Source organism: Engystomops pustulosus, chromosome 9 (assembly GCF_040894005.1).
Source record: "Engystomops pustulosus chromosome 9, aEngPut4.maternal, whole genome shotgun sequence".
NCBI lineage: Eukaryota > Metazoa > Chordata > Amphibia > Anura > Leptodactylidae > Engystomops > Engystomops pustulosus.
In genome coordinates this window covers 67,733,047-67,754,570 of record NC_092419.1, presented here as the reverse complement: position 1 = coordinate 67,754,570, position 21,524 = coordinate 67,733,047, and positions in this window count along the sequence as shown.

Below are 21,524 nucleotides of genomic sequence, written 5' to 3'. Positions count from 1 at the left end.
TTGTCGGATCACAGCAGCGATGCAGCTTAAGGCTTGGCAAGTACCAGCATGGGAGACTGGCTGCGAATCCCAAGTTCCGTTGACCTTTTTGAACCTGAAAATTGTGTTAGTTTCTCTATGAGATAGTAAAAGAAGGTTCAAACTGAACAGCTGCTGTCAACGGCCATTCTAAGCTGAATGTGCCTGCTCTCGTCAGATCGCAGCATCAATGCAGCTTAAGGCTTGGCAAGTACCAGCATGGGAGACTGGCTGGGAATCCCAAGTTCCGTTGACCTTTTTGAACCTGAAAATTGTGTTAGTTTCTCTATGAGATAGTAAAAGAAGGTTCAAATTGAACAGCTGCTGTCAACGGCCATTCTAAGCTGAATGTGCCTGCTCTCGTCAGATCGCAGCAGCAATGCAGCTTAAGGCTTGGCAAGTACCAGCATGGGAGACTGGCTGGGAATCCCAAGTTCCGTTGACCTTTTTGAACCTGAAAATTGTTAGTTTCTCTGTCAAAGATGGTAAAAGAAGGTTCAAATTGAACAGCTGCTGTCAACGGCCATTCTAAGCTGAATGTGCCTGCTCTCGTCAGATCGCAGCAGCAATGCAGCTTAAGGCTTGGCAAGTACCAGCATGGGAGACTGGCTGGGAATCCCAAGTTCTATTGACCTTTTTGAACCTGAAAATTGTGTTAGTTTCTCTATGAGATAGTAAAAGAAGGTTCAAATTGAACAGCTGCTGTCAACGGCCATTCTAAGCTGAATGTGCCTGCTCTCGTCAGATCGCAACAGCAATGTAGCTTAAGGCTTGGCAAGTACCAGCATGGGAGACTGGCTGGGAATCCCAAGTTCCGTTGACCTTTTTGAACCTGAAAATTGTGTTAGTTTCTCTATGAGATAGTAAAAGAAGGTTCAAACTGAACAGCTGCTGTCAACGGCCATTCTAAGCTGAATGTGCCTGCTCTCGTCAGATCGCAGCAGCAATGCAGCTTAAGGCTTGGCAAGTACCAGCATGGGAGACTGGCTGGGAATCCCAAGTTCCGTTGACCTTTTTGAACCTGAAAATTGTGTTAGTTTCTCTATGAGATAGTAAAAGAAGGTTCAAATTGAACAGCTGCTGTCAACGGCCATTCTAAGCTGAATGTGCCTGCTCTCGTCAGATCGCAGCAGCAATGCAGCTTAAGGCTTGGCAAGTAACAGCATGGGAGACTGGCTGGGAATCCCAAGTTCCGTTGACCTTTTTGAACCTGAAAATTGTGTTAGTTTCTCTATGAGATAGTAAAAGAAGGTTCAAATTGAACAGCTGCTGTCAACGGCCATTCTAAGCTGAATGTGCCTGCTCTCATCAGATCGCAGCAGCAATGTAGCTTAAGGCTTGGCAAGTACCAGCATGGGAGACTGGCTGGGAATCCCAAGTTCCGTTGACCTTTTTGAACCTGAAAATTGTGTTAGTTTCTCTATGAGATAGTAAAAGAAGGTTCAAATTGAACAGCTGCTGTCAACGGCCATTCTAAGCTGAATGTGCCTGCTCTCGTCAGATCGCAGCAGCAATGCAGCTTAAGGCTTGGCAAGTACCAGCATGGGAGACTGGCTGGGAATCCCAAGTTCCGTTGACCTTTTTGAACCTGAAAATTGTTAGTTTCTCTGTCAAAGATGGTAAAAGAAGGTTCAAATTGAACAGCTGCTGTCAACGGCCATTCTAAGCTGAATGTGCCTGCTCTCGTCAGATCGCAACAGCAATGTAGCTTAAGGCTTGGCAAGTACCAGCATGGGAGACTGGCTGGGAATCCCAAGTTCCGTTGACCTTTTTGAACCTGAAAATTGTGTTAGTTTCTCTATGAGATAGTAAAAGAAGGTTCAAATTGAACAGCTGCTGTCAACGGCCATTCTAAGCTGAATGTGCCTGCTCTCGTCAGATCGCAGCAGCAATGCAGCTTAAGGCTTGGCAAGTAACAGCATGGGAGACTGGCTGGGAATCCCAAGTTCTGTTGACCTTTTTGAACCTGAAAATTGTGTTAGTTTCTCTATGAGATAGTAAAAGAAGGTTCAAATTGAACAGCTGCTGTCAACGGCCATTCTAAGCTGAATGTGCCTGCTCTCGTCAGATCGCAGCAGCATTGCAGCTTAAGGCTTGGCAAGTACCAGCATGGGAGACTGGCTGGGAATCCCAAGTTCTATTGACCTTTTTGAACCTGAAAATTGTGTTAGTTTCTCTATGAGATAGTAAAAGAAGGTTCAAATTGAACAGCTGCTGTCAACGGCCATTCTAAGCTGAATGCGCGTGCTCTTGTCGGATCACAGCAGCGATGCAGCTTAAGGCTTGGCAAGTACCAGCATGGGAGACTGGCTGCGAATCCCAAGTTCCGTTGACCTTTTTGAACCTGAAAATTGTGTTAGTTTCTCTATGAGATAGTAAAAGAAGGTTCAAACTGAACAGCTGCTGTCAACGGCCATTCTAAGCTGAATGTGCCTGCTCTCGTCAGATCGCAGCATCAATGCAGCTTAAGGCTTGGCAAGTACCAGCATGGGAGACTGGCTGGGAATCCCAAGTTCCGTTGACCTTTTTGAACCTGAAAATTGTGTTAGTTTCTCTATGAGATAGTAAAAGAAGGTTCAAATTGAACAGCTGCTGTCAACGGCCATTCTAAGCTGAATGTGCCTGCTCTCGTCAGATCGCAGCAGCAATGCAGCTTAAGGCTTGGCAAGTACCAGCATGGGAGACTGGCTGGGAATCCCAAGTTCCGTTGACCTTTTTGAACCTGAAAATTGTTAGTTTCTCTGTCAAAGATGGTAAAAGAAGGTTCAAATTGAACAGCTGCTGTCAACGGCCATTCTAAGCTGAATGTGCCTGCTCTCGTCAGATCGCAGCAGCAATGCAGCTTAAGGCTTGGCAAGTACCAGCATGGGAGACTGGCTGGGAATCCCAAGTTCCGTTGACCTTTTTGAACCTGAAAATTGTGTTAGTTTCTCTATGAGATAGTAAAAGAAGGTTCAAATTGAACAGCTGCTGTCAACGGCCATTCTAAGCTGAATGTGCCTGCTCTCATCAGATCGCAGCAGCAATGTAGCTTAAGGCTTGGCAAGTACCAGCATGGGAGACTGGCTGGGAATCCCAAGTTCCGTTGACCTTTTTGAACCTGAAAATTGTGTTAGTTTCTCTATGAGATAGTAAAAGAAGGTTCAAATTGAACAGCTGCTGTCAACGGCCATTCTAAGCTGAATGTGCCTGCTCTCGTCAGATCGCAGCAGCAATGCAGCTTAAGGCTTGGCAAGTAACAGCATGGGAGACTGGCTGGGAATCCCAAGTTCCGTTGACCTTTTTGAACCTGAAAATTGTGTTAGTTTCTCTATGAGATAGTAAAAGAAGGTTCAAATTGAACAGCTGCTGTCAACGGCCATTCTAAGCTGAATGTGCCTGCTCTCATCAGATCGCAGCAGCAATGTAGCTTAAGGCTTGGCAAGTACCAGCATGGGAGACTGGCTGGGAATCCCAAGTTCCGTTGACCTTTTTGAACCTGAAAATTGTGTTAGTTTCTCTATGAGATAGTAAAAGAAGGTTCAAATTGAACAGCTGCTGTCAACGGCCATTCTAAGCTGAATGTGCCTGCTCTCGTCAGATCGCAGCAGCAATGCAGCTTAAGGCTTGGCAAGTACCAGCATGGGAGACTGGCTGGGAATCCCAAGTTCCGTTGACCTTTTTGAACCTGAAAATTGTTAGTTTCTCTGTCAAAGATGGTAAAAGAAGGTTCAAATTGAACAGCTGCTGTCAACGGCCATTCTAAGCTGAATGTGCCTGCTCTCGTCAGATCGCAACAGCAATGTAGCTTAAGGCTTGGCAAGTACCAGCATGGGAGACTGGCTGGGAATCCCAAGTTCCGTTGACCTTTTTGAACCTGAAAATTGTGTTAGTTTCTCTATGAGATAGTAAAAGAAGGTTCAAATTGAACAGCTGCTGTCAACGGCCATTCTAAGCTGAATGTGCCTGCTCTCATCAGATCGCAGCAGCTTAAGGCTTGGCAAGTACCAGCATGGGAGACTGGCTGGGAATCCCAAGTTCTATTGACCTTTTTGAACCTGAAAATTGTGTTAGTTTCTCTATGAGATAGTAAAAGAAGGTTCAAATTGAACAGCTGCTGTCAACGGCCATTCTAAGCTGAATGCGCGTGCTCTTGTCGGATCACAGCAGCGATGCAGCTTAAGGCTTGGCAAGTACCAGCATGGGAGACTGGCTGCGAATCCCAAGTTCCGTTGACCTTTTTGAACCTGAAAATTGTGTTAGTTTCTCTATGAGATAGTAAAAGAAGGTTCAAACTGAACAGCTGCTGTCAACGGCCATTCTAAGCTGAATGTGCCTGCTCTCGTCAGATCGCAGCATCAATGCAGCTTAAGGCTTGGCAAGTACCAGCATGGGAGACTGGCTGGGAATCCCAAGTTCCGTTGACCTTTTTGAACCTGAAAATTGTGTTAGTTTCTCTATGAGATAGTAAAAGAAGGTTCAAATTGAACAGCTGCTGTCAACGGCCATTCTAAGCTGAATGTGCCTGCTCTCGTCAGATCGCAGCAGCAATGCAGCTTAAGGCTTGGCAAGTACCAGCATGGGAGACTGGCTGGGAATCCCAAGTTCCGTTGACCTTTTTGAACCTGAAAATTGTTAGTTTCTCTGTCAAAGATGGTAAAAGAAGGTTCAAATTGAACAGCTGCTGTCAACGGCCATTCTAAGCTGAATGTGCCTGCTCTCGTCAGATCGCAGCAGCAATGCAGCTTAAGGCTTGGCAAGTACCAGCATGGGAGACTGGCTGGGAATCCCAAGTTCCGTTGACCTTTTTGAACCTGAAAATTGTGTTAGTTTCTCTATGAGATAGTAAAAGAAGGTTCAAATTGAACAGCTGCTGTCAACGGCCATTCTAAGCTGAATGTGCCTGCTCTCATCAGATCGCAGCAGCAATGTAGCTTAAGGCTTGGCAAGTACCAGCATGGGAGACTGGCTGGGAATCCCAAGTTCCGTTGACCTTTTTGAACCTGAAAATTGTGTTAGTTTCTCTATGAGATAGTAAAAGAAGGTTCAAATTGAACAGCTGCTGTCAACGGCCATTCTAAGCTGAATGTGCCTGCTCTCGTCAGATCGCAGCAGCATTGCAGCTTAAGGCTTGGCAAGTACCAGCATGGGAGACTGGCTGGGAATCCCAAGTTCTATTGACCTTTTTGAACCTGAAAATTGTGTTAGTTTCTCTATGAGATAGTAAAAGAAGGTTCAAATTGAACAGCTGCTGTCAACGGCCATTCTAAGCTGAATGCGCGTGCTCTTGTCGGATCACAGCAGCGATGCAGCTTAAGGCTTGGCAAGTACCAGCATGGGAGACTGGCTTCGAATCCCAAGTTCCGTTGACCTTTTTGAACCTGAAAATTGTGTTAGTTTCTCTATGAGATAGTAAAAGAAGGTTCAAACTGAACAGCTGCTGTCAACGGCCATTCTAAGCTGAATGTGCCTGCTCTCGTCAGATCGCAGCATCAATGCAGCTTAAGGCTTGGCAAGTACCAGCATGGGAGACTGGCTGGGAATCCCAAGTTCCGTTGACCTTTTTGAACCTGAAAATTGTGTTAGTTTCTCTATGAGATAGTAAAAGAAGGTTCAAATTGAACAGCTGCTGTCAACGGCCATTCTAAGCTGAATGTGCCTGCTCTCGTCAGATCGCAGCAGCAATGCAGCTTAAGGCTTGGCAAGTACCAGCATGGGAGACTGGCTGGGAATCCCAAGTTCCGTTGACCTTTTTGAACCTGAAAATTGTGTTAGTTTCTCTATGAGATAGTAAAAGAAAGTAGAAATTAGGCAGCTGCTGTCAACGGCCATTCTAAGCTGAATGTGCCTGCTCTCGTCAGATCGCAGCAGCAATGCAGCTTAAGGCTTGGCAAGTACCAGCATGGGAGACTGGCTGGGAATCCCAAGTTCTGTTGACCTTTTTGAACCTGAAAATTGTGTTAGTTTCTCTATGAGATAGTAAAAGAAGGTTCAAATTGAACAGCTGCTGTCAACGGCCATTCTAAGCTGAATGTGCCTGCTCTCATCAGATCGCAGCAGCTTAAGGCTTGGCAAGTACCAGCATGGGAGACTGGCTGGGAATCCCAAGTTCTATTGACCTTTTTGAACCTGAAAATTGTGTTAGTTTCTCTATGAGATAGTAAAAGAAGGTTCAAATTGAACAGCTGCTGTCAACGGCCATTCTAAGCTGAATGCGCGTGCTCTTGTCGGATCACAGCAGCGATGCAGCTTAAGGCTTGGCAAGTACCAGCATGGGAGACTGGCTGCGAATCCCAAGTTCCGTTGACCTTTTTGAACCTGAAAATTGTGTTAGTTTCTCTATGAGATAGTAAAAGAAGGTTCAAACTGAACAGCTGCTGTCAACGGCCATTCTAAGCTGAATGTGCCTGCTCTCGTCAGATCGCAGCATCAATGCAGCTTAAGGCTTGGCAAGTACCAGCATGGGAGACTGGCTGGGAATCCCAAGTTCCGTTGACCTTTTTGAACCTGAAAATTGTGTTAGTTTCTCTATGAGATAGTAAAAGAAGGTTCAAATTGAACAGCTGCTGTCAACGGCCATTCTAAGCTGAATGTGCCTGCTCTCGTCAGATCGCAGCAGCAATGCAGCTTAAGGCTTGGCAAGTACCAGCATGGGAGACTGGCTGGGAATCCCAAGTTCCGTTGACCTTTTTGAACCTGAAAATTGTTAGTTTCTCTGTCAAAGATGGTAAAAGAAGGTTCAAATTGAACAGCTGCTGTCAACGGCCATTCTAAGCTGAATGTGCCTGCTCTCGTCAGATCGCAGCAGCAATGCAGCTTAAGGCTTGGCAAGTACCAGCATGGGAGACTGGCTGGGAATCCCAAGTTCCGTTGACCTTTTTGAACCTGAAAATTGTGTTAGTTTCTCTATGAGATAGTAAAAGAAGGTTCAAATTGAACAGCTGCTGTCAACGGCCATTCTAAGCTGAATGTGCCTGCTCTCATCAGATCGCAGCAGCAATGTAGCTTAAGGCTTGGCAAGTACCAGCATGGGAGACTGGCTGGGAATCCCAAGTTCCGTTGACCTTTTTGAACCTGAAAATTGTGTTAGTTTCTCTATGAGATAGTAAAAGAAGGTTCAAATTGAACAGCTGCTGTCAACGGCCATTCTAAGCTGAATGTGCCTGCTCTCGTCAGATCGCAGCAGCATTGCAGCTTAAGGCTTGGCAAGTACCAGCATGGGAGACTGGCTGGGAATCCCAAGTTCTATTGACCTTTTTGAACCTGAAAATTGTGTTAGTTTCTCTATGAGATAGTAAAAGAAGGTTCAAATTGAACAGCTGCTGTCAACGGCCATTCTAAGCTGAATGCGCGTGCTCTTGTCGGATCACAGCAGCGATGCAGCTTAAGGCTTGGCAAGTACCAGCATGGGAGACTGGCTTCGAATCCCAAGTTCCGTTGACCTTTTTGAACCTGAAAATTGTGTTAGTTTCTCTATGAGATAGTAAAAGAAGGTTCAAACTGAACAGCTGCTGTCAACGGCCATTCTAAGCTGAATGTGCCTGCTCTCGTCAGATCGCAGCATCAATGCAGCTTAAGGCTTGGCAAGTACCAGCATGGGAGACTGGCTGGGAATCCCAAGTTCCGTTGACCTTTTTGAACCTGAAAATTGTGTTAGTTTCTCTATGAGATAGTAAAAGAAGGTTCAAATTGAACAGCTGCTGTCAACGGCCATTCTAAGCTGAATGTGCCTGCTCTCGTCAGATCGCAGCAGCAATGCAGCTTAAGGCTTGGCAAGTACCAGCATGGGAGACTGGCTGGGAATCCCAAGTTCCGTTGACCTTTTTGAACCTGAAAATTGTGTTAGTTTCTCTATGAGATAGTAAAAGAAAGTAGAAATTAGGCAGCTGCTGTCAACGGCCATTCTAAGCTGAATGTGCCTGCTCTCGTCAGATCGCAGCAGCAATGCAGCTTAAGGCTTGGCAAGTACCAGCATGGGAGACTGGCTGGGAATCCCAAGTTCTGTTGACCTTTTTGAACCTGAAAATTGTGTTAGTTTCTCTATGAGATAGTAAAAGAAGGTTCAAATTGAACAGCTGCTGTCAACGGCCATTCTAAGCTGAATGTGCCTGCTCTCATCAGATCGCAGCAGCTTAAGGCTTGGCAAGTACCAGCATGGGAGACTGGCTGGGAATCCCAAGTTCCGTTGACCTTTTTGAACCTGAAAATTGTGTTAGTTTCTCTATGAGATAGTAAAAGAAGGTTCAAACTGAACAGCTGCTGTCAACGGCCATTCTAAGCTGAATGTGCCTGCTCTCGTCAGATCGCAGCAGCAATGCAGCTTAAGGCTTGGCAAGTACCAGCATGGGAGACTGGCTTGGAATCCCAAGTTCCGTTGACCTTTTTGAACCTGAAAATTGTGTTAGTTTCTCTATGAGATAGTAAAAGAAGGTTCAAATTGAACAGCTGCTGTCAACAGCCATTCTAAGCTGAATGCGCCTGCTCTCGTCAGATCGCAGCAGCTTAAGGCTTGGCAAGTACCAGCATGGGAGACTGGCTGGGAATCCCAAGTTCCGTTGACCTTTTTGAACCTGAAAATTGTGTTAGTTTCTCTATGAGATAGTAAAAGAAGGTTCAAATTGAACAGCTGCTGTCAACAGCCATTCTAAGCTGAATGTGCCTGCTCTCGTCAGATCGCAGCAGCTTAAGGCTTGGCAAGTACCAGCATGGGAGACTGGCTGGGAATCCCAAGTTCCGTTGACCTTTTTGAACCTGAAAATTGTGTTAGTTTCTCTATGAGATAGTAAAAGAAGGTTCAAATTGAACAGCTGCTGTCAACGGCCATTCTAAGCTGAATGTGCCTGCTCTCGTCAGATCGCAGCAGCAATGCAGCTTAAGGCTTGGCAAGTACCAGCATGGGAGACTGGCTGGGAATCCCAAGTTCCGTTGACCTTTTTGAACCTGAAAATTGTGTTAGTTTCTCTATGGGATAGTAAAAGAAGGTTCAAATTGAACAGCTGCTGTCAACGGCCATTCTAAGCTGAATGTGCCTGCTCTCGTCAGATCGCAGCAGCAATGCAGCTTAAGGCTTGGCAAGTACCAGCATGGGAGACTGGCTGTAAATCCCAAGTTCTGTTGACCTTTTTGAATCTGAAAATTGTGTTAGTTTTTCTATGAGATAGTAAAAGAAAGTTCAAATTGAACAGCTGCTGTCAACGGCCATTCTAAGCTGAATGTGCCTGCTCTCGTCAGATCGCAGCAGCAATGCAGCTTAAGGCTTGGCAAGTACCAGCATGGGAGACTGGCTGGGAATCCCAAGTTCTGTTGACCTTTTTGAACCTGAAAATTGTGTTAGTTTCTCTATGAGATAGTAAAAGAAGGTTCAAATTGAACAGCTGCTGTCAACGGCCATTCTAAGCTGAATGTGCCTGCTCTCGTCAGATCGCAGCAACAATGCAGCTTAAGGCTTGGCAAGTACAAGCATGGGAGACTGGCTGGGAATCCCAAGTTCCGTTGACCTTTTTGAACCTGAAAATTGTTAGTTTCTCTGTCAAAGATGGTAAAAGAAGGTTCAAATTGAACAGCTGCTGTCAACGGCCATTCTAAGCTGAATGTGCCTGCTCTCGTCAGTTCGCAGCAGCAATGCAGCTTAAGGCTTGGCAAGTACCAGCATGGGAGACTGGCTGGGAATCCCAAGTTCCGTTGACCTTTTTGAACCTGAAAATTGTGTTTGTTTCTCTATGAGATAGTAAAAGAAGGTTCAAATTGAACAGCTGCTGTCAACGGCCATTCTAAGCTGAATGTGCCTGCTCTCATCAGATCGCAGCAGCAATGTAGCTTAAGGCTTGGCAAGTACCAGCATGGGAGACTGGCTGGGAATCCCAAGTTCCGTTGACCTTTTTGAACCTGAAAATTGTGTTAGTTTCTCTATGAGATAGTAAAAGAAGGTTCAAATTGAACAGCTGCTGTCAACGGCCATTCTAAGCTGAATGTGCCTGCTCTCGTCAGATCGCAGCAGCAATGCAGCTTAAGGCTTGGCAAGTACCAGCATGGGAGACTGGCTGGGAATCCCAAGTTCCGTTGACCTTTTTGAACCTGAAAATTGTTAGTTTCTCTGTCAAAGATGGTAAAAGAAGGTTCAAATTGAACAGCTGCTGTCAACGGCCATTCTAAGCTGAATGTGCCTGCTCTCGTCAGATCGCAACAGCAATGTAGCTTAAGGCTTGGCAAGTACCAGCATGGGAGACTGGCTGGGAATCCCAAGTTCCGTTGACCTTTTTGAACCTGAAAATTGTGTTAGTTTCTCTATGAGATAGTAAAAGAAAGTTCAAACTGAACAGCTGCTGTCAACGGCCATTCTAAGCTGAATGTGCCTGCTCTCGTCAGATCGCAGCAGCAATGCAGCTTAAGGCTTGGCAAGTAACAGCATGGGAGACTGGCTGGGAATCCCAAGTTCTGTTGACCTTTTTGAACCTGAAAATTGTGTTAGTTTCTCTATGAGATAGTAAAAGAAGGTTCAAATTGAACAGCTGCTGTCAACGGCCATTCTAAGCTGAATGTGCCTGCTCTCGTCAGATCGCAGCAGCATTGCAGCTTAAGGCTTGGCAAGTACCAGCATGGGAGACTGGCTGCGAATCCCAAGTTCCGTTGACCTTTTTGAACCTGAAAATTGTGTTAGTTTCTCTATGAGATAGTAAAAGAAGGTTCAAACTGAACAGCTGCTGTCAACGGCCATTCTAAGCTGAATGTGCCTGCTCTCGTCAGATCGCAGCATCAATGCAGCTTAAGGCTTGGCAAGTACCAGCATGGGAGACTGGCTGGGAATCCCAAGTTCCGTTGACCTTTTTGAACCTGAAAATTGTGTTAGTGTCTCTATGAGATAGTAAAAGAAGGTTCAAATTGAACAGCTGCTGTCAACGGCCATTCTAAGCTGAATGTGCCTGCTCTCGTCAGATCGCAGCAGCAATGCAGCTTAAGGCTTGGCAAGTACCAGCATGGGAGACTGGCTGGGAATCCCAAGTTCCGTTGACCTTTTTGAACCTGAAAATTGTGTTAGTTTCTCTATGAGATAGTAAAAGAAAGTAGAAATTAGGCAGCTGCTGTCAACGGCCATTCTAAGCTGAATGTGCCTGCTCTCGTCAGATCGCAGCAGCAATGCAGCTTAAGGCTTGGCAAGTACCAGCATGGGAGACTGGCTGGGAATCCCAAGTTCTGTTGACCTTTTTGAACCTGAAAATTGTGTTAGTTTCTCTATGAGATAGTAAAAGAAGGTTCAAATTGAACAGCTGCTGTCAACGGCCATTCTAAGCTGAATGTGCCTGCTCTCATCAGATCGCAGCAGCTTAAGGCTTGGCAAGTACCAGCATGGGAGACTGGCTGGGAATCCCAAGTTCCGTTGACCTTTTTGAACCTGAAAATTGTGTTAGTTTCTCTATGAGATAGTAAAAGAAGGTTCAAACTGAACAGCTGCTGTCAACGGCCATTCTAAGCTGAATGTGCCTGCTCTCGTCAGATCGCAGCAGCAATGCAGCTTAAGGCTTGGCAAGTACCAGCATGGGAGACTGGCTGGGAATCCCAAGTTCCGTTGACCTTTTTGAACCTGAAAATTGTGTTAGTTTCTCTATGAGATAGTAAAAGAAGGTTCAAATTGAACAGCTGCTGTCAACAGCCATTCTAAGCTGAATGTGCCTGCTCTCGTCAGATCGCAGCAGCTTAAGGCTTGGCAAGTACCAGCATGGGAGACTGGCTGGGAATCCCAAGTTCCGTTGACCTTTTTGAACCTGAAAATTGTGTTAGTTTCTCTATGAGATAGTAAAAGAAGGTTCAAATTGAACAGCTGCTGTCAACGGCCATTCTAAGCTGAATGTGCCTGCTCTCGTCAGATCGCAGCAGCAATGCAGCTTAAGGCTTGGCAAGTACCAGCATGGGAGACTGGCTGGGAATCCCAAGTTCCGTTGACCTTTTTGAACCTGAAAATTGTGTTAGTTTCTCTATGAGATAGTAAAAGAAGGTTCAAATTGAACAGCTGCTGTCAACGGCCATTCTAAGCTGAATGTGCCTGCTCTCATCAGATCGCAGCAGCTTAAGGCTTGGCAAGTACCAGCATGGGAGACTGGCTGGGAATCCCAAGTTCCGTTGACCTTTTTGAACCTGAAAATTGTGTTAGTTTCTCTATGAGATAGTAAAAGAAAGTAGAAATTAGGCAGCTGCTGTCAACGGCCATTCTAAGCTGAATGTGCCTGCTCTCGTCAGATCGCAGCAGCAATGCAGCTTAAGGCTTGGCAAGTACCAGCATGGGAGACTGGCTGGGAATCCCAAGTTCTGTTGACCTTTTTGAACCTGAAAATTGTGTTAGTTTCTCTATGAGATAGTAAAAGAAGGTTCAAATTGAACAGCTGCTGTCAACGGCCATTCTAAGCTGAATGTGCCTGCTCTCATCAGATCGCAGCAGCTTAAGGCTTGGCAAGTACCAGCATGGGAGACTGGCTGGGAATCCCAAGTTCCGTTGACCTTTTTGAACCTGAAAATTGTGTTAGTTTCTCTATGAGATAGTAAAAGAAGGTTCAAACTGAACAGCTGCTGTCAACGGCCATTCTAAGCTGAATGTGCCTGCTCTCGTCAGATCGCAGCAGCAATGCAGCTTAAGGCTTGGCAAGTACCAGCATGGGAGACTGGCTGGGAATCCCAAGTTCCGTTGACCTTTTTGAACCTGAAAATTGTGTTAGTTTCTCTATGAGATAGTAAAAGAAGGTTCAAATTGAACAGCTGCTGTCAACGGCCATTCTAAGCTGAATGTGCCTGCTCTCGTCAGATCGCAGCAGCTTAAGGCTTGGCAAGTACCAGCATGGGAGACTGGCTGGGAATCCCAAGTTCCGTTGACCTTTTTGAACCTGAAAATTGTGTTAGTTTCTCTATGAGATAGTAAAAGAAGGTTCAAATTGAACAGCTGCTGTCAACAGCCATTCTAAGCTGAATGTGCCTGCTCTCGTCAGATCGCAGCAGCTTAAGGCTTGGCAAGTACCAGCATGGGAGACTGGCTGGGAATCCCAAGTTCCGTTGACCTTTTTGAACCTGAAAATTGTGTTAGTTTCTCTATGAGATAGTAAAAGAAGGTTCAAATTGAACAGCTGCTGTCAACGGCCATTCTAAGCTGAATGTGCCTGCTCTCGTCAGATCGCAGCAGCAATGCAGCTTAAGGCTTGGCAAGTACCAGCATGGGAGACTGGCTGGGAATCCCAAGTTCCGTTGACCTTTTTGAACCTGAAAATTGTTAGTTTCTCTGTCAAAGATGGTAAAAGAAGGTTCAAATTGAACAGCTGCTGTCAACGGCCATTCTAAGCTGAATGTGCCTGCTCTCGTCAGATCGCAGCAGCAATGCAGCTTAAGGCTTGGCAAGTACCAGCATGGGAGACTGGCTGGGAATCCCAAGTTCCGTTGACCTTTTTGAACCTGAAAATTGTGTTAGTTTCTCTATGAGATAGTAAAAGAAGGTTCAAATTGAACAGCTGCTGTCAACGGCCATTCTAAGCTGAATGTGCCTGCTCTCATCAGATCGCAGCAGCAATGTAGCTTAAGGCTTGGCAAGTACCAGCATGGGAGACTGGCTGGGAATCCCAAGTTCCGTTGACCTTTTTGAACCTGAAAATTGTGTTAGTTTCTCTATGAGATAGTAAAAGAAGGTTCAAATTGAACAGCTGCTGTCAACGGCCATTCTAAGCTGAATGTGCCTGCTCTCGTCAGATCGCAGCAGCAATGCAGCTTAAGGCTTGGCAAGTACCAGCATGGGAGACTGGCTGGGAATCCCAAGTTCCGTTGACCTTTTTGAACCTGAAAATTGTTAGTTTCTCTGTCAAAGATGGTAAAAGAAGGTTCAAATTGAACAGCTGCTGTCAACGGCCATTCTAAGCTGAATGTGCCTGCTCTCGTCAGATCGCAACAGCAATGTAGCTTAAGGCTTGGCAAGTACCAGCATGGGAGACTGGCTGGGAATCCCAAGTTCCGTTGACCTTTTTGAACCTGAAAATTGTGTTAGTTTCTCTATGAGATAGTAAAAGAAGGTTCAAACTGAACAGCTGCTGTCAACGGCCATTCTAAGCTGAATGTGCCTGCTCTCGTCAGATCGCAGCAGCAATGCAGCTTAAGGCTTGGCAAGTACCAGCATGGGAGACTGGCTGGGAATCCCAAGTTCCGTTGACCTTTTTGAACCTGAAAATTGTGTTAGTTTCTCTATGAGATAGTAAAAGAAGGTTCAAATTGAACAGCTGCTGTCAACGGCCATTCTAAGCTGAATGTGCCTGCTCTCGTCAGATCGCAGCAGCATTGCAGCTTAAGGCTTGGCAAGTACCAGCATGGGAGACTGGCTGGGAATCCCAAGTTCTATTGACCTTTTTGAACCTGAAAATTTTGTTAGTTTCTCTATGAGATAGTAAAAGAAGGTTCAAATTGAACAGCTGCTGTCAACGGCCATTCTAAGCTGAATGCGCGTGCTCTTGTCGGATCACAGCAGCGATGCAGCTTAAGGCTTGGCAAGTACCAGCATGGGAGACTGGCTTCGAATCCCAAGTTCCGTTGACCTTTTTGAACCTGAAAATTGTGTTAGTTTCTCTATGAGATAGTAAAAGAAGGTTCAAACTGAACAGCTGCTGTCAACGGCCATTCTAAGCTGAATGTGCCTGCTCTCGTCAGATCGCAGCATCAATGCAGCTTAAGGCTTGGCAAGTACCAGCATGGGAGACTGGCTGGGAATCCCAAGTTCCGTTGACCTTTTTGAACCTGAAAATTGTGTTAGTTTCTCTATGAGATAGTAAAAGAAGGTTCAAATTGAACAGCTGCTGTCAACGGCCATTCTAAGCTGAATGTGCCTGCTCTCGTCAGATCGCAGCAGCAATGCAGCTTAAGGCTTGGCAAGTACCAGCATGGGAGACTGGCTGGGAATCCCAAGTTCCGTTGACCTTTTTGAACCTGAAAATTGTGTTAGTTTCTCTATGAGATAGTAAAAGAAAGTAGAAATTAGGCAGCTGCTGTCAACGGCCATTCTAAGCTGAATGTGCCTGCTCTCGTCAGATCGCAGCAGCAATGCAGCTTAAGGCTTGGCAAGTACCAGCATGGGAGACTGGCTGGGAATCCCAAGTTCTGTTGACCTTTTTGAACCTGAAAATTGTGTTAGTTTCTCTATGAGATAGTAAAAGAAGGTTCAAATTGAACAGCTGCTGTCAACGGCCATTCTAAGCTGAATGTGCCTGCTCTCGTCAGATCGCAGCATCAATGCAGCTTAAGGCTTGGCAAGTACCAGCATGGGAGACTGGCTGGGAATCCCAAGTTCCGTTGACCTTTTTGAACCTGAAAATTGTGTTAGTTTCTCTATGAGATAGTAAAAGAAGGTTCAAATTGAACAGCTGCTGTCAACGGCCATTCTAAGCTGAATGTGCCTGCTCTCGTCAGATCGCAGCAGCAATGCAGCTTAAGGCTTGGCAAGTACCAGCATGGGAGACTGGCTGGGAATCCCAAGTTCCGTTGACCTTTTTGAACCTGAAAATTGTTAGTTTCTCTGTCAAAGATGGTAAAAGAAGGTTCAAATTGAACAGCTGCTGTCAACGGCCATTCTAAGCTGAATGTGCCTGCTCTCGTCAGATCGCAGCAGCAATGCAGCTTAAGGCTTGGCAAGTACCAGCATGGGAGACTGGCTGGGAATCCCAAGTTCCGTTGACCTTTTTGAACCTGAAAATTGTTAGTTTCTCTGTCAAAGATGGTAAAAGAAGGTTCAAATTGAACAGCTGCTGTCAACGGCCATTCTAAGCTGAATGTGCCTGCTCTCGTCAGATCGCAGCAGCAATGCAGCTTAAGGCTTGGCAAGTACCAGCATGGGAGACTGGCTGGGAATCCCAAGTTCCGTTGACCTTTTTGAACCTGAAAATTGTGTTAGTTTCTCTATGAGATAGTAAAAGAAGGTTCAAATTGAACAGCTGCTGTCAACGGCCATTCTAAGCTGAATGTGCCTGCTCTCATCAGATCGCAGCAGCAATGTAGCTTAAGGCTTGGCAAGTACCAGCATGGGAGACTGGCTGGGAATCCCAAGTTCCGTTGACCTTTTTGAACCTGAAAATTGTGTTAGTTTCTCTATGAGATAGTAAAAGAAGGTTCAAATTGAACAGCTGCTGTCAACGGCCATTCTAAGCTGAATGTGCCTGCTCTCGTCAGATCGCAGCAGCATTGCAGCTTAAGGCTTGGCAAGTACCAGCATGGGAGACTGGCTGGGAATCCCAAGTTCTATTGACCTTTTTGAACCTGAAAATTGTGTTAGTTTCTCTATGAGATAGTAAAAGAAGGTTCAAATTGAACAGCTGCTGTCAACGGCCATTCTAAGCTGAATGCGCGTGCTCTTGTCGGATCACAGCAGCGATGCAGCTTAAGGCTTGGCAAGTACCAGCATGGGAGACTGGCTTCGAATCCCAAGTTCCGTTGACCTTTTTGAACCTGAAAATTGTGTTAGTTTCTCTATGAGATAGTAAAAGAAGGTTCAAACTGAACAGCTGCTGTCAACGGCCATTCTAAGCTGAATGTGCCTGCTCTCGTCAGATCGCAGCATCAATGCAGCTTAAGGCTTGGCAAGTACCAGCATGGGAGACTGGCTGGGAATCCCAAGTTCCGTTGACCTTTTTGAACCTGAAAATTGTGTTAGTTTCTCTATGAGATAGTAAAAGAAGGTTCAAATTGAACAGCTGCTGTCAACGGCCATTCTAAGCTGAATGTGCCTGCTCTCGTCAGATCGCAGCAGCAATGCAGCTTAAGGCTTGGCAAGTACCAGCATGGGAGACTGGCTGGGAATCCCAAGTTCCGTTGACCTTTTTGAACCTGAAAATTGTGTTAGTTTCTCTATGAGATAGTAAAAGAAAGTAGAAATTAGGCAGCTGCTGTCAACGGCCATTCTAAGCTGAATGTGCCTGCTCTCGTCAGATCGCAGCAGCAATTCAGCTTAAGGCTTGGCAAGTACCAGCATGGGAGACTGGCTGGGAATCCCAAGTTCTGTTGACCTTTTTGAACCTGAAAATTGTGTTAGTTTCTCTATGAGATAGTAAAAGAAGGTTCAAATTGAACAGCTGCTGTCAACGGCCATTCTAAGCTGAATGTGCCTGCTCTCATCAGATCGCAGCAGCTTAAGGCTTGGCAAGTACCAGCATGGGAGACTGGCTGGGAATCCCAAGTTCCGTTGACCTTTTTGAACCTGAAAATTGTGTTAGTTTCTCTATGAGATAGTAAAAGAAGGTTCAAACTGAACAGCTGCTGTCAACGGCCATTCTAAGCTGAATGTGCCTGCTCTCGTCAGATCGCAGCAGCAATGCAGCTTAAGGCTTGGCAAGTACCAGCATGGGAGACTGGCTTGGAATCCCAAGTTCCGTTGACCTTTTTGAACCTGAAAATTGTGTTAGTTTCTCTATGAGATAGTAAAAGAAGGTTCAAATTGAACAGCTGCTGTCAACAGCCATTCTAAGCTGAATGCGCCTGCTCTCGTCAGATCGCAGCAGCTTAAGGCTTGGCAAGTACCAGCATGGGAGACTGGCTGGGAATCCCAAGTTCCGTTGACCTTTTTGAACCTGAAAATTGTGTTAGTTTCTCTATGAGATAGTAAAAGAAGGTTCAAATTGAACAGCTGCTGTCAACAGCCATTCTAAGCTGAATGTGCCTGCTCTCGTCAGATCGCAGCAGCTTAAGGCTTGGCAAGTACCAGCATGGGAGACTGGCTGGGAATCCCAAGTTCCGTTGACCTTTTTGAACCTGAAAATTGTGTTAGTTTCTCTATGAGATAGTAAAAGAAGGTTCAAATTGAACAGCTGCTGTCAACGGCCATTCTAAGCTGAATGTGCCTGCTCTCGTCAGATCGCAGCAACAATGCAGCTTAAGGCTTGGCAAGTACAAGCATGGGAGACTGGCTGGGAATCCCAAGTTCCGTTGACCTTTTTGAACCTGAAAATTGTTAGTTTCTCTGTCAAAGATGGTAAAAGAAGGTTCAAATTGAACAGCTGCTGTCAACGGCCATTCTAAGCTGAATGTGCCTGCTCTCGTCAGATCGCAGCAGCAATGCAGCTTAAGGCTTGGCAAGTACCAGCATGGGAGACTGGCTGGGAATCCCAAGTTCCGTTGACCTTTTTGAACCTGAAAATTGTGTTTGTTTCTCTATGAGATAGTAAAAGAAGGTTCAAATTGAACAGCTGCTGTCAACGGCCATTCTAAGCTGAATATGCCTGCTCTCATCAGATCGCAGCAGCAATGTAGCTTAAGGCTTGGCAAGTACCAGCATGGGAGACTGGCTGGGAATCCCAAGTTCCGTTGACCTTTTTGAACCTGAAAATTGTGTTAGTTTCTCTATGAGATAGTAAAAGAAGGTTCAAATTGAACAGCTGCTGTCAACGGCCATTCTAAGCTGAATGTGCCTGCTCTCGTCAGATCGCAGCAGCAATGCAGCTTAAGGCTTGGCAAGTACCAGCATGGGAGACTGGCTGGGAATCCCAAGTTCCGTTGACCTTTTTGAACCTGAAAATTGTTAGTTTCTCTGTCAAAGATGGTAAAAGAAGGTTCAAATTGAACAGCTGCTGTCAACGGCCATTCTAAGCTGAATGTGCCTGCTCTCGTCAGATCGCAACAGCAATGTAGCTTAAGGCTTGGCAAGTACCAGCATGGGAGACTGGCTGGGAATCCCAAGTTCCGTTGACCTTTTTGAACCTGAAAATTGTGTTAGTTTCTCTATGAGATAGTAAAAGAAAGTTCAAACTGAACATCTGCTGTCAACGGCCATTCTAAGCTGAATGTGCCTGCTCTCGTCAGATCGCAGCAGCAATGCAGCTTAAGGCTTGGCAAGTACCAGCATGGGAGACTGGCTGGGAATCCCAAGTTCCGTTGACCTTTTTGAACCTGAAAATTGTGTTAGTTTCTCTATGAGATAGTAAAAGAAGGTTCAAATTGAACAGCTGCTGTCAACGGCCATTCTAAGCTGAATGTGCCTGCTCTCGTCAGATCGCAGCAGCAATGCAGCTTAAGGCTTGGCAAGTAACAGCATGGGAGACTGGCTGGGAATCCCAAGTTCTGTTGACCTTTTTGAACCTGAAAATTGTGTTAGTTTCTCTATGAGATAGTAAAAGAAGGTTCAAATTGAACAGCTGCTGTCAACGGCCATTCTAAGCTGAATGTGCCTGCTCTCGTCAGATCGCAGCAGCATTGCAGCTTAAGGCTTGGCAAGTACCAGCATGGGAGACTGGCTGCGAATCCCAAGTTCCGTTGACCTTTTTGAACCTGAAAATTGTGTTAGTTTCTCTATGAGATAGTAAAAGAAGGTTCAAACTGAACAGCTGCTGTCAACGGCCATTCTAAGCTGAATGTGCCTGCTCTCGTCAGATCGCAGCATCAATGCAGCTTAAGGCTTGGCAAGTACCAGCATGGGAGACTGGCTGGGAATCCCAAGTTCCGTTGACCTTTTTGAACCTGAAAATTGTGTTAGTGTCTCTATGAGATAGTAAAAGAAGGTTCAAATTGAACAGCTGCTGTCAACGGCCATTCTAAGCTGAATGTGCCTGCTCTCGTCAGATCGCAGCAGCAATGCAGCTTAAGGCTTGGCAAGTACCAGCATGGGAGACTGGCTGGGAATCCCAAGTTCCGTTGACCTTTTTGAACCTGAAAATTGTGTTAGTTTCTCTATGAGATAGTAAAAGAAAGTAGAAATTAGGCAGCTGCTGTCAACGGCCATTCTAAGCTGAATGTGCCTGCTCTCGTCAGATCGCAGCAGCAATGCAGCTTAAGGCTTGGCAAGTACCAGCATGGGAGACTGGCTGGGAATCCCAAGTTCTGTTGACCTTTTTGAACCTGAAAATTGTGTTAGTTTCTCTATGAGATAGTAAAAGAAGGTTCAAACTGAACAGCTGCTGTCAACGGCCATTCTAAGCTGAATGTGCCTGCTCTCGTCAGATCGCAGCATCAATGCAGCTTAAGGCTTGGCAAGTACCAGCATGGGAGACTGGCTGGGAATCCCAAGTTCCGTTGACCTTTTTGAACCTGAAAATTGTGTTAGTGTCTCTATGAGATAGTAAAAGAAGGTTCAAATTGAACAGCTGCTGTCAACGGCCATTCTAAGCTGAATGTGCCTGCTCTCGTCAGATCGCAGCAGCAATGCAGCTTAAGGCTTGGCAAGTACCAGCATGGGAGACTGGCTGGGAATCCCAAGTTCCGTTGACCTTTTTGAACCTGAAAATTGTGTTAGTTTCTCTATGAGATAGTAAAAGAAAGTAGAAATTAGGCAGCTGCTGTCAACGGCCATTCTAAGCTGAATGTGCCTGCTCTCGTCAGATCGCAGCAGCAATGCAGCTTAAGGCTTGGCAAGTACCAGCATGGGAGACTGGCTGGGAATCCCAAGTTCTGTTGACCTTTTTGAACCTGAAAATTGTGTTAGTTTCTCTATGAGATAGTAAAAGAAGGTTCAAATTGAACAGCTGCTGTCAACGGCCATTCTAAGCTGAATGTGCCTGCTCTCATCAGATCGCAGCAGCTTAAGGCTTGGCAAGTACCAGCATGGGAGACTGGCTGGGAATCCCAAGTTCCGTTGACCTTTTTGAACCTGAAAATTGTGTTAGTTTCTCTATGAGATAGTAAAAGAAGGTTCAAACTGAACAGCTGCTGTCAACGGCCATTCTAAGCTGAATGTGCCTGCTCTCGTCAGATCGCAGCAGCAATGCAGCTTAAGGCTTGGCAAGTACCAGCATGGGAGACTGGCTGGGAATCCCAAGTTCCGTTGACCTTTTTGAACCTGAAAATTGTGTTAGTTTCTCTATGAGATAGTAAAAGAAGGTTCAAATTGAACAGCTGCTGTCAACAGCCATTCTAAGCTGAATGTGCCTGCTCTCGTCAGATCGCAGCAGCTTAAGGCTTGGCAAGTACCAGCATGGGAGACTGGCTGGGAATCCCAAGTTCCGTTGACCTTTTTGAACCTGAAAATTGTGTTAGTTTCTCTATGAGATAGTAAAAGAAGGTTCAAATTGAACAGCTGCTGTCAACGGCCATTCTAAGCTGAATGTGCCTGCTCTCGTCAGATCGCAGCAGCAATGCAGCTTAAGGCTTGGCAAGTACCAGCATGGGAGACTGGCTGGGAATCCCAAGTTCCGTTGACCTTTTTGAACCTGAAAATTGTGTTAGTTTCTCTATGAGATAGTAAAAGAAGGTTCAAATTGAACAGCTGCTGTCAACGGCCATTCTAAGCTGAATGTGCCTGCTCTCATCAGATCGCAGCAGCTTAAGGCTTGGCAAGTACCAGCATGGGAGACTGGCTGGGAATCCCAAGTTCCGTTGACCTTTTTGAACCTGAAAATTGTGTTAGTTTCTCTATGAGATAGTAAAAGAAAGTAGAAATTAGGCAGCTGCTGTCAACGGCCATTCTAAGCTGAATGTGCCTGCTCTCGTCAGATCGCAGCAGCAATGCAGCTTAAGGCTTGGCAAGTACCAGCATGGGAGACTGGCTGGGAATCCCAAGTTCTGTTGACCTTTTTGAACCTGAAAATTGTGTTAGTTTC